Source organism: Cnephaeus nilssonii (genome assembly GCF_951640355.1).
Source record: "Cnephaeus nilssonii genome assembly, chromosome: 3".
NCBI classification, from domain to species: Eukaryota; Metazoa; Chordata; class Mammalia; order Chiroptera; family Vespertilionidae; genus Cnephaeus; species Cnephaeus nilssonii.
Window position 1 is genome coordinate 99028179 of NC_137074.1, and position 14169 is coordinate 99042347.

A 14169-nucleotide genomic window follows, 5' to 3' on the forward strand; every position below is an offset into this window, starting at 1 on the left:
CTCTCATCATTGATGTTTCCATCTCTCTCTCCTTCTCCCTTCCTCTCTAAAATTACTAAAATATATATGTGTGTAAAAAAGACTATGCCCTTAAATGAAGAGGAGACGGGTGAAAGCAAATCATATCAAAGTAATTTAGTCTCTACTGCATGAAGTGAATTATCATGACTGAAACATTCTAGCTAATATTTGATATCTGCCTGCATCTTAGTATTATCTATATGGTCACTTATCCCTTTAATCAGTAAGCCACAATGCATGAATTATACATTTATGTACTTTAGAGTAATCAATTGCTGTATAATGATAACCGCCAATTTTATGATGTTACCACTTTCAAAATGGGATAAATTGCTCTTTTCGAATCATGTTATTGAAAGAGGTACTTTTGGAAGAATAATTTATCTTGTGGAGATAAACTACATTACATTTCAAAAGACAGTTATTAAAATTTGTTTTAATATAGAAAATAATAATATTTATCAAAGATTGATGGGATACACAAAACAAACTCATAGATTATCCCCTGGTTTAGAAACAATAATCAATTTGCACTCAACTTTTAATTTGAAAACTTATTAGGGAAGTAAAAAAAAGTTCATATGATGCTGATTTTATAACTAGTGAATTTAAAATTTTACATTTATGTAACTTTAAAATTGTAAGTTCAATTTTTTTGGTTCATCCTCACCCAAGGACATTTTCCCATTAATTTTAGAGAGTGGGAGGGAGAGAGAGAGAGAGAGAGAGAGAGAGAGAGAGAGAGAGAGAGAATCCTCGATGTGAGAGAGGCACATGGATTTTTGCCTCCCAGATGTGCCCTGACTGGGTTGGGGATGGAACCTGCAACATAGATATGTGTCCTTGACCAGGAATCAAACCCAAGACCCTTCAGTGTGTGGGCCAGCGCTCCAACCACTGAGCAGCACCTGCCAGGGCAGTAAGTTCACATTTAACTCAGAATTCTATTTTCTCTCTACCAGTCATTCTTCATTTTGTTTACCTAATCCTTTCCTCTCTCCTCCAAAGCATGTAAACAGAAGTTGGTAAAATTAATTAGCCAACTCCCTCACCATCACATTCTAAGCAAGATTCTAGAACCAAACATATATACTATCTACTGGCTCCATTGCTCTTGAAAGAAACAACACAATCTTTCATAATTAGTGAACTACCTTTTGTAATTACCTGAGCCTTATGTGGAATAGGGAACTGACAAATAGACTTAGGCAACAGAAAGGATGTTGGTAGCGATGTCAAACTTTTCTGAAGGGTCTGACCAGAATGGAGTTAGTAGGAAAACACTCTTTTCTCAATATGGGATACAGTTAGCTAGGTTGACTCTTAAGAAAATTTCAAGTTTAGATTTTTAAGATTTGCTTTCTTCTTGGGGACTCCCAGTAAATACCAGGCCACAACTATATCTGGAAATTAAATAGGAATTAGAGGAACCAAATCATCAAATCATCATTCATAGAGAGAAGGCCATTCTCCTCTAGAACTCATCTGGCTGAAGTGTGTAATGCTACCCAAGGTTTCTAAATACTGGAAGAGATAAGAGGGAAACCTCAAATGGGGGAGTACCAAAGTGAACGAATAAGGGTGGAGTTTGAAGAAAATGAGAAATATTGAGTGGAGGAAGGTCCACATGAGACATATTTCTGCACAGGCATGAGTGTAGAAATGCCTTCCATCCTAATTTAATAATAACAAATTAGCTAACTTTTTGCAAATTCTAAGTACTTAACACTGATTAACTCATTTAATCGGTACAAAAGCCCAATGAAGTAAGAATAGCAATCTCTATTTAGTACATTAGGAAACTGAGTCATGGAGAGTGTACGTCACTTACCCACAGTCATAGAACTTAAATAGCTCAGTTTGAGTCTTAGCAAATCACTATGCTATGCTCTCTACTAAACTGTACTTTCTGTACCCTTAACCCATTTGAGCAGCTTACATGACTTTTTTGTAAGGCAATATATTTATTCATTAATTTTATTCTTCTACTAGAGGCCCGGTGCACGAAATTCGTGAATGGGGAGTGTGTGTCCCTCAGCCCAGCCTGCACCCTCTCCAATATGGGAACCCTCGAATGGGAACCCTCGAGGAAGGTCACCCCTAACTGCCCTCCCCTGCAGGCCTGACCCTGACAACTGCTCTCCCCTGCAGGCCTGGGTCCCCACCAACTGCCCTTCCCTGCAGGCCCGGTCACCCCCAACTTCCCTCCTCTGCTGGCCTGGTCACCCCTAACTGCCCTCCCCTGCAGACTTGATCGCCCCCAACTATCCTCCCTTGCAGGCCTGGTCCCTCCCAACTGCCCTCCCCTGTTGGCCTGATCACTCACAACTGCCCTCCCTTGCAGGCCTGGTCCCTCCCAACTAAGGCCTGGTCGCCCTCAACTTCCCTCCACTGCCAGCCTGGTCACCCCTTACTGCCCTCCCCTGCAGGCTTGATCGCCCCCAACTGCCCTCCCCTGCTGGCCATCTTGTGGTGGCCACCTTGTGTCCACATGGGGGCAGCCATCTTGTGTGTTAGAGTGATGGTCAATTTGCTCTTTTATTAGATAGGATAGAGGCCTGGTGCATGAGTGGGGGCCAGCTGGTTTGCCCTGAAGGGTGTCCCGGATCAGGGTGGTGGTTTCCTTAGGGCGTGGGGTGGCCTGGGCGAGGAGCCTGTGGTGGTTTGCAGGCTGGCCACGCCCCCCAGCTACCCAAGTGGAGGCCCTGGTATCTGGGATTTATTTATCTTCTATAATTGAAACTTTGTAGCCTTGAGCAGAGCCAAGCCTCCTGCTTGCTCCGTGGCCGCAGCCATTTTTGTTGGGATTTATTTATCTTCTATAATCGAAACTTTGTAGCCTTGAGTGGATGCCTGGGCCTGCCAGGGTGTGCAGAAAGCTTGGCTTTCTCCATTGCCAGGGAAATCCAAGCCTCCTGCTTGCTCTGTGGCTGCAGCCATCTTGGTTGGGTTAATTTGCATACTCGCTCCTCATTAGCTGGTGGGCATGGCTTGTGGGTGTAGCAGAGTGATGGTTAATTTGCATATTACTTTTATTAGATAGGATTACACTTGATATTATAAACTAGGGGCCCAGTGCACAAAATTCGTGCATGGGGGTGGGTGTCCCTCAGCCCAGCCTGCACGCTCTCCAATCTGGGAACGCTTGAGGGATGTCCAACTGCCCGTTTAGTGGGATCGGACCTAAACGGACAGTTGGACATCCCTCTCACAATCCAGGACTGCTGGCTCCCAACTGCTTGCCTTCCTGCCTTCCTGATTGCCCCTAACCACTTCTGCCTGCCAGCCTGATCACACCCTAATCACTCCCCTGCCTGCCTGATTGATGCCTAACTGATCCCCTGCCAGCCTGTTTGCCCCTAACTGCCCTCCCCTGCAGGCCTGGTCACCCCTAACTGCCCTCCCCTGCAGGCCTGGTCCCCCCGCAACTGCTCTCCCCTGCAGGCCTGGGTGCCCCCCAACTGGTCTTCCCTGCAGGCCTGGTCACCCCCAACTTCCCTCCACTGCTCGCCTGGTCACCCCTAACTGCCCTCCCCTGCAGGCTTGATCACCCACAACTGCCTTCTCTTGCAGGCTTGGTCCCTCCCAACTGCCCTCCCCTGCTGGCCATCTTGTGGTGGCCATCTTGTGTCCACATGGGGGCAGCCATCGTGTGTTAGAGTGATGGTCAATTTGCATATTACTCTTTTATTAGATAGGATAGAGGCCTGGTACATGGGTGGGGGCCAGCTGGTTTGCACTGAAGGGTGTCCCAGATCAGGGTGGGTGTTCCCTTAGGGCATGGGGTGGCCTGGGCGAGGAGCCTGTGGTGGTTTGCAGGCTGGCCATGCCCCCTGGCTACCCAAGTGGAGGCCCTGGTATCTGGGATTTATTTATCTTCTAGAATTGAAACTTTGTAGCCTGGAGCAAAGCCAAGTCTCTTTCTTGCTCCGTGGTGGCAGCCATTTCTGTTGGGATTTATTTATCTTCTATAATAGAAACTTTGTAGCCTTAAGCGGAGGCCTGGGCCACCCAGGGTGTGCAGAAAGCTTGGATTCCTCCATCGCCGGGGGCAACCCTAGCCTCCTGTTCTCTCTATCTCCGTGACTGCTGCCATTTCTGTTGGGATTTATTTATCTTCTATAATTGAAATTTTGTAGCCTGGAGTGGAGGCCTCGGCTGGCCAGTGTGTGTGGAAAGCTTGGCTTCCTCTAATGCTGGGGAAACCCAAGCCTCCGTCCTACTTGCTCAGTGGATGCAGCCATCTTGGTTGGGGTTAATTTGCATACTCACTTCTGATTGGTTGGTGGGTGTGGTTGGTGGGCATGGCTTGTGTGTAGCGGAGTGATGGTTAATTTGCATATTACTCTTTTATTATATAGGATTACTTGAGACCCAGTGCATAAAATTCGTGCACTGGGGTGTTTCTCAGCCCAGCGTGCACCCTCTCACAATCTGGGACCCCTTGGGAAATGTCCAACTGCTGCTTAGGCCTGCGGGATCGGGCCTAAACCGGCATTCGGACATCCCTCTCACAATCTGGGACCACTGGCTCCTAACCGTTCACATGCCTGCCTGCCTGATCGCCCCTAACCACTGGCCTGCCTGCCTGATCACCCCTAACCACTCGCCTGCCTGCCTGATCGCCCCTAATTGCCTTTGCCTTGGGTCCTGCTGCCACAGCTTCATCCAGAAAGACGTCCGGAAGGTCGTTTAGCTGTCTTGTCTAATTAGCATATTATGCTTTCATTATTATAGATTTTATATTAGTTTAAGGTGTGCAGTATAGTGGTTAAACAGTTATATAACTTACAAAGTGTAAGAAGTACACACTTCTTAATTCAAGTATGCACCTGACACCATACATGGTTATTACAATATTATTGACTATATTCCCCATGCTGTACTTTACATCCCTGTGACTATTTTGTAACTACCAATTTGTACTTCTTAATCCCTTCACCCTTTTCACCCAGCCCACCAACCTTCCTCCCATCTGGCAACCTGCTAGCTTGCTCTTAAGTAACATCTTTATATAAAAGAATAGCAACGAATGATAGCACACTCAATGTGTGCCAGGTTTTAATTGCTTTCTGTATTTTAGTTATTTCATCTTCATAAAAACCTTTTGAGGTGAATCCATTAGTAGTCATATTTTATGGATAATTACTTGTTCAATATCATATAGTGAGTAAATGACAGAGCCAGGATTTGAACCCTCTGTATGTTCTCAGTGTTTGTCATTCTGCTGTGTTTTCCAGAGTCTGGTGCAGTGGTCTGGGAAAACCAGTTAGGGCTCCAGGAGGGTTAGAAGGGTAAGAGATTGGGGTGTGGGGCTCTTATGGTATCTGTGACATAGAAATTTTCACTGATTGTTGGCAGCTGCAAGGAGATACAGGACTAAGAAGGTACCAGAGAAGGCCCCCTGAGAGAGGCAATCAGAATAAACTTCACCCCCTACATGTTCTCAAAGGAGAACAGACGGAAAGAGAAAAGCTCGGCAAGACCCCACTTATGGACAGTTGCAATACAACATAGTAAACGCTTTAATGTAGGTCATATGAAATTGTTAGGAAGACTGAAAAGAACGAGAACTGTGAAGGTGGTGCACACTAAATCAAAGTGCAGTGAACAGGAGGAGAACGACTTGGTACAGCAAGAATATTCCAGACAGAGAAGATGACCTTTTGACTAAGACTCAAGTGACGCATATATATTTTAAAATGAGGTCAAATCAGGCAAAAGGCAGATAATAATCCAGACTGAGGGAACAGCATGAGCAAGGTCACAGAGATAAAAGAAACTGAGACCTTCCAAGAACTTCCAGAAGATAGCATGGTTGGGGTATCTGAGCCTATGGGTGAGTAGTGGGAGATGAGGTATCAATAGTAGGCAGGGGCTAGATTAAAAATTTTAAGTATGTTTACTGCCATAGGTCTTACTTTTCCCCCCCCCTTGGGGACAGGGAGTTAATAATGTGAGTTTACATCAAGAAAATGTCATGATCCAAAATTAGCTTTTCAAAAAATATATTTGGAAGCAGAAAACTCATTTACTAGTAGAAAAAGCAATATTCCAAGTAAGATATATTTGCAAACTAAACTAAAACATTGAAATAGGAAGGGACTAAACCCTATCATCAGGATGATTATGTACTTAATAATTTTGTGACAAATAGGAGCAGGGAGAAATGGAACATTACTCCAGTGTTTCAGCTCCCTTCTTTAAATATGTGTTTATCAGTTAGGTTTTGTCTGACTTTCTAACATTTGCTATGATTTTGACACCATTAGTAAGATTTAGGTATCTTAGCAATTATATTCATTTTTATTCTGATACCATTATTCACTCTATTCAAATGACATTCTCTAACATCCTACTATTTATGAACAATAAATACCATCTTATATTTTATTTATTTTCTTAACAAGTACATATACTAGTATGATCTTACTAATCTCTGATACTAAATAATAATGGTGTGAAGTGAGCCATTCTGCTATGCTTTTCATGATTGAAAATATACAAAATAAAACTTCTTATTAGTTTATAAGTAACATTGTTGCTAAGCACTTGAAAAGAATTAGTTGATTTTTGTTTCAATGTATTTTTTAATCTCACAGATTATACTCATTTCATGAAATGTGGCTGCAGACAGCCAATCCCTTGTCTGAAAATTCTGTGAATTTGGTCCTTAGGTAAGTAAGTGGTTCTTGGTCAAGGGCAATTATATCTTCTGCACAGAATGCCAAATGTCAGACATTTTTTTGGTTGTCACAATAGGTGTGTGTGTGTGTGTGTGTGTGTGTGTGTGTGTGTGTGTGTGTGGTGGGGGGGGGGAGGATGCTACTAGCATATATAGTGGCTAAAGGCCAGAGGAATTTCTAAACATCCTATGGTACACAGGACAGCCCCCACAACAAAGAATAACCTGGCCAAAAATGTCAATGGTGCCAAAGCTGAGAAACTCATGTATCTTCAGCTCGTCTGACCACAAGATGATGGTTCCTTCCTCTAGCCAGTTTCACTAAGTGCAGCTGAAACAAATGCTCTTGACTCAAGTTCACAGGAGAACCACAGAACACTTAACAGTGTGCTCCCCTCTGACTCCAAGGTAACATGTCCTATTTATATTCTTATGCTTTAAAGGAAGTCTCCTATTTCTCCAACTATAATTCACTGAAAGCAATCACTCATCTCCCTGAACACCTTACACCAGGCCAAGTGTTGGAGTGCTGAAAGGGGCCCAGTGACGCATCTATATATCAGTAAAAATCATTCTTGTCCACAAAGTCTCAGTGTCTCTCCATCACTTAAAATGCTAGAGAAAATCACCAAGACACACTCAGCACTCTGACTGCTTACGTTTTATTAACTGACAATGATTATTCTCTACTAACTATAGGTTGTACTATTATTAATATATTTTATAGACTTCATTAATATGCCATCAGAATAAAGATTTAGCTGGGATTTAATCAAGGAGAGTTGTAAATTAGCCATAGTATTAGCTTGATAACGCTTGAAATACCAAAGATAAGTTCATGAATACATGCATACAGACGTACATACATAAATAGTTGTCATTAATCGCTTTGTTTTTACTCCCTAATTCTCTAGCATTCTATTTTGACTATGTAAGCTAAAATACAAATATGAATGTTTTGATGTCATATTAAAATCCCATTTTATTCTAATACCATTATTAGAATAATTTTTTATTTGTTTTCTATTATATATTTTTTAAACAAAAATAATGATGTCTATCTCAGGTCACTCTAAATATGTCATTCCACAGGCTCAATAAAAGAAACATCCCTGGTTTTTATACATGTTAAGGTAACATATAGTATACAATAATTGTGTTTCCAAGGTCAAATAGGTATTCTATCTAATAAAGAGGGAATATGCAGATTGACTGTCACACTGTCACAAAGATGGTGCACCCATAGCCACAAGATAGCAGTGCCCAGTCCCCTCAGCCCTGCCAGAGTCCCCCAGTCCTTTTAGCTCAGCCAGGGAGGCAGCAGGCACATGGTGCAGCCGTACCCACCCTCAGCCCCCAGCCTCCCAGAGCCAGCCCGAGGCGCAGGCCAGCCTTGGAATGTGGCTGCCCAACCACCCAGGGCCTCCCGAAGCTCAGGTAACCAGGGCCAGCCAAGGCTTGCACTGCCGGCAATGGCAGCAGCAGAGGTGTGATGGGGGCGTCGCCTTTCCCTGATCGCCGGGTCTCCTCCCATGCCTGAGGGCTCCCAGACTGTGAGAGGGGGCAGGCCGGGCTGAGGGACCCCCCTCCTCCAGTGCATGAATTTTCATGCACTGGGCCTCTAGTAGTTACATAAATACAATGTCAAATGAGTACCATATAGTAATTATCTCAGTTACAGTATGGCTGATAAATTAACTCTGGTTAATTGAAATATTTACTTAACTAAAAGAAAAGAATCATGTTTTCATTGTTATTGAGAAATATTTAGAAATATTTGTATTTCTTTTTTTCACCAGTGATTTCTATAGAACATCTCTTAATCCCTGTGATTTAACACCCTGCAGTGACGTAGGATCACCCAGCTGTAGGCATGCCAGTTCTCACCATGTTAGCCTGCATTTGTAAAAGATCACAAGGCAGAGCAGAATCTGTAAACATCCATGCAAACTGGTAAGTTGAACTTTCACAAGTCAAATGGAAACTTATATGTCTTTATTTGAGAATCTTACTTATGGTTTTACTTCATAATATGATTTTAAAAACTTCCACTGGGCAAGGCAGCCTGCTTATTTTCTCTCCATAAGCTTGTTTTGAAGAGAGATTCTATTTGTATTTCTTAATAGCTCCCAGTAGTTGAGGGTGTGTCAAGATCTGTCAGTCTCCCAGAGGGGAGAATCTCAGTCAGCACCTAGAATCCAGCTAATTGAAAGCTATAATGAGCGAGTGCGAATCTTGGTGGGGTCCATTTGAATCACCTGGAGACATTACATGACCAAAGGTAGCTACAAAGGAAGCTGTAAAGTGGTATTGTCATTCTTGGTAGCCCGGTGACCAACCTAAATTTAGAAGTTTCATTCCTTTGAGAAAAAGGGTATAAGTAAGATATAGTTCTTTAGTTTTGATTCAACAAGTCATGCATGGAGATGGAAACATGTTTCAAAAAAAAATCTCCATGTATCTCTCTGGCATGCACCTCTATACCAGTGTAAAACTTCTCTCTGGGTTTGCTCTATCACACCTAGTCCATTATCTTCATATACATAATTGACAAAATTAGAGTCAAGTTCAAAAGTTTTTGAATGGGATTTAGTGTTTGTGATTTCATGAAAAAATTTTAATTGATTTCTGACATATGTTTTTTGTTTTTCATATTTAACCTAAATTGCAAATGATTGCATGATTTTCTGTAAAGGGGGAAGAATTTGGGTCCTGGAAAGATGTCCTACTGATTTTCTAGAGAATTAGCCTGGGAATCTATTCAAACATGCCTGAACCAGTGAAACATATTTTTTCTTCGTCTGAGATATTTTCTTGGGCTTATGTAAAGTTCATTTAAAGGACAGGGCAGAAAGCTTGCCATGTTCTACTGGCTGTGCTATGTCAATTACATGGTCATGGAAGATATCAATAGGATGGTTATTAAATAAATATTATTTCTTTTTAATATTTTGTAATAAACTTACTCTAATGTGGGATATTCTTTTCCACAAAGATATAAAATCTAAATGATCATTTGAGCTAAATAGCTAGAAAGTCACTACATCATAGTGTTCAGAGTCCTACGAGGGTATCTGTAGAGTATTTGCTAATATATATGGTTGAATATGCTCTGGCTCTCCCCAGAGTGTTCTTGAGACCCCAGGAATTCTACAATGTTGTTTCAGCTTCTGGTTAAGAGGTAGATCTCCCAAGGAAAATGTCTGTATTGTAAAATGTTGAAGATACCAGTTACAATTGCTGCCCAGCTGTTGTTTTTTTTTTAAGCAACTAAACTAATTGTAAGATCATTTATGAGCTGTGAAAATTTAAAGAAGTTAATAGTAATGTTTAAGAAATGTGAGACATTGCCAAAACCGGTTTGGCTCGGTGGATAAAGCATCGGCCTGCGGACTCAAGGGTCCCAGGTTCGATTCCAGTCAAGGGCATGTACCTTGGTTGCGGGCACATCCACAGTAGGGGGTGTGCAAGAGGCAGCTGATCGATGTTTCTTTCTCATCGATGTTTCTAACTCTCTCTATCCCTCTCTCTTCCTCTCTAAAAAATCAATAAAATATATTTTTAAAAAAAAGAAATGTGAGACATGATTTTTGTAATGTGTAACTACATCCTATGATCATTTCCTATTATCAATTAGGAATGGCTGTAGAAATAGCTTTAGTTTGATCATACAGTTACATATCAGTGTAGAATTGAGTATACAGTAGTATAAAATTATTTCTTTTTCTCTCATAAAAAAAATGTCTGGATACAGGCAGTAGAGTTCTGCTTCACAAAGTTCTGAGAGATTCAGGCTCCTTCTATCTTTTTTTTCTTCTCAACTTTACTTAAGTATAGTTGACAACTAAACTTGTATGCTTTTAAGGTGTAAAACCTGATTTGATATAAATATACACTGTAAAATATTCACCACAAGCAAGCTAATTAGCATATCCATCACCTTACATAGATTCGTGTGTGTGTGTGTGTGTGTGTGTGTGTGTGTGTGTGTGCATGTTTAGAATGCTTAAGATCTACTCTCCTTCTATCTTGTTTCTTTATCAGTGATAGTTTTTATTTTCAAGACAACTCAGGATCCAAGAATTTCTCTCCATCTACAGACATCGTGTCACAGAAAGGACAAAACAAAAAGGAACAAAACAAAACAAAACAAAACAGGTGGAAGCAGCTCTCTCTCTCTCTCTCAGATTTAGGAAAATTGTCACATGTCAACTTTGCTTACAATACATTGACCCTATTTTTGTTTAAGCTATCTATAAAGAAAGGTTTAAAGTGAAGTCTTTAGTGTGAGTAACTATGAGATAAGCTAAAATGTAGGGTTCTATTCCTCTGAGGAAATGGGAGAAGTTTTGTGAAAAACTAGCAGTCCCTGACATGGAATATTATAATAGACAGAAGATAGATCTTAAAACAAAACAAAACACTTTAGTAGTAACTTTTATCTACTAACACAGTGACCCCTACTACTTAAGAGGATTGAAGAATCAAATATAATGAAATCAATTTATAATAAAACTCTCTTTTTTGATAGGCTCATAGAATCTTCATCAGATCAGTCTGAAAAAAATTACATAGTCTGAATTGTATAGTTAAGTTTATGATTATGAAATAAAAACTGAGCAAGAACAAAATTCACTTTGTTTATATAGAACAAAGAGGAAATATTGATCAAAATACTTTTGATTAATACTTCAAGTAAAAAATTCCAATTTTTTAGAAAGAACATTCTTGAATTTATCTCAAATGCTTTAGATGCTCTTAATTTCCAATCATTCATTATAACCCTACCCTTTTACATAATGGTAAACTGATATTTTCTTTCTTCTTCAGGACAATTCTTTGAATATTAGGAAATAGCTGCTTTTTCTCCTTGAGTCTCACCCCACAATCACCTTCAGGCCAAGAAATCTGCTTTTCTTAAACACAAATTTCAGATTCATTATCATCCAAGTAATCTTCCTTTAGATTTCTGGATGCTATTAAGTACGTTAAAGTCAATCTTAACATCTGATTTGACAACATTTATTCATCCTAAAGTACAAGACATTCTTTCTCCTTCTTTCAATCCTAATTCAAGTTTAACTAAGTATAAAAGAAATGATCGGGCAGCTATTCACAATCCCCTCCCCCTTCCCATCTCCACCTATCTCATTCACATTGCTTAGATAGGGATTATGTCATATGACAAAAGTGTGGCTCACAATTGCTTCTACAGTTCATTTGTCCTGTGAACTCTAGCATTAAGCCTAATGATTTTGACAAGAAAAGTGTCACCTATCTCTATTTCCTTTTCTGTTGGATGTCAATTTAACATACCCATGGGGACTATTCATTATTAGCCTCTAAAACTTTCAGGAAGAGACAGTTTCTTTGCTTTTATTTTAAATCATTTAAACTATATTAAAACAACCTGAAAATAATATTTTAAATAATCATTCCTAACAGTGCAATTTATATATACACATTATATATTAATATACATATATGCATATGTAAGCACTAATTCCTAAGTAGGAGAATTTGTTAATTAATCACCCTAACAGCAAAATAGCTTCCCATTAGTCAAGCTTCAGGTTAATTAATTCACCAGAAGATAAGTGATATAAGTCTTAGTGCTTTCTCCTTAAGTACTTACTATTCCATCTGCATGTGCTCAATATAAGTCTCACTGAGCAGCCTGATTTCTGCTTTTGTGGATGCTGAATTTTAGCCCAGATTTGATCATCTTTTTCTTGTAATAATATATATTGAAGGTAAATTTTATTTGATGTAGGTCTATTTAAAGTGGTGAGCAAAGTATGCATTTAGGATTGACCAAATAGACATTTTAAGGAATATCCAGTCTGCTACTGAGGTTGGAGTAGATTTCTTATGTAATCAAAATTTCTAAGCCAAAAAAAAAAAAATCCATTACCACTGCATGTATGACATTTCAGGCAAATACGCCCAAGAAAATAAGTCACTAGGTGACAATGTCTGATAAAAAGTAGAGCTAGTGAATTAACCAATTTATAAATATATTTTTGTTATAGTTGTTAGAAAAGAGGCATCTTGGGCATGGAGTTGTTGAACCATCTCAGAAATGGACATCAGGACTTGTTCATGTGAGGGGTATGTGTGGATGTGTTCATATTCACATTGTGGTGATAACCACGGATGTGCGTGCATCTCTTAGGCTGTGCTATAGGAATATGTTGTTAAGTACTTCAGTCAAAACTTGCCTCCTTGCTAATATTTTAAAGTATAAGTTATAATTCTCTTAGAAGCATTGTACTTTGTGTACTATTGCTTTGGGTATCATATTTAATGGAACATTAAGGGAATGCAGTATTTTAATTGTAACTTTGTGAATATCTTTTATCTAGAGGTCTGTTGCTATTTTTGTCTTTTATGAAATTTTTCTCACCAAGTAAGGCAAGATTACATTTTCTTCCAGACTGAGTTGGTGCAGGGTATTGTTGGTTATCAAAATACTCATAGCTTTGGGACTTTGAAATGGTAAATATTCATAATGTGTGAGAAAGCATGATACATAACTATACCATCTTAATTACATAAAAATGGAAGTTTAGTTGTGTAGATACACAGGACTCAGAAGGACACGTCAGACTGTAAACTGCTTATGATTATGGATGGCTTTGTTCTTTGCTTGTGTTTTTCAGTTTCCTATATATGCACATGTTAACTTTAAAAAAAATAAATGTTACTTTAAAAGCCAAAAAAAAAAATGAAGACACTGAAATGTTTCTTCTAGTTATTTTTTGGGAACTAGAAATGTCTAACCTTGTGACAGACATTTGGCTGAGTGTCACCTAACAACTCACTTCCAATTGCTTAAGGAGGATGTGGAGGAGATAGACATCAAGGCTTTAAGCACCATCTACAAATTCCAGCTGACACCTCATTCCCAAATTCCAGATTCACATATAGAACTACTATTTAATATCAACACTTGGGTGATAATAAGGATTTTAAAATTACTTCCAGGGTATACATTGTTTCATCCTCTCCTACCACCAAGGTTACTCCTGTGGTTATGTTCTTCTATTGTAAAAAGAAAGATTATCCAAGTGAAAGTGATATAAACTCAATATATATTTGAAAGCAGAGAGCTTTCTCAAGCTGGCAGCAGAAGGGGAGAGCAGATGGGGAAATCAGAGAGATTTGAGGCAAGAGAATGATGTGATGGAACATTTCTGTGTTTGAAGATAGGTAGAGACATCATGAACAATGACTAGAGAGTGACCCCTTTGATACCAGCCAGAAAGAAAATAGGAAACAGTCCTACAACCATAAGGCATTGAATTTTGTCAACAACCTGAATGAACCTGAAAATGGATTATTTCCCAGAGCCTACAGACAATAACCAGTTTGGATGAGGTCTTGATTTTGGCATTGTGAAACCCTAAACAGATAAACTATATGGACTTTAAAAATGTGAGGTAATAATTGAGTGTTATTTC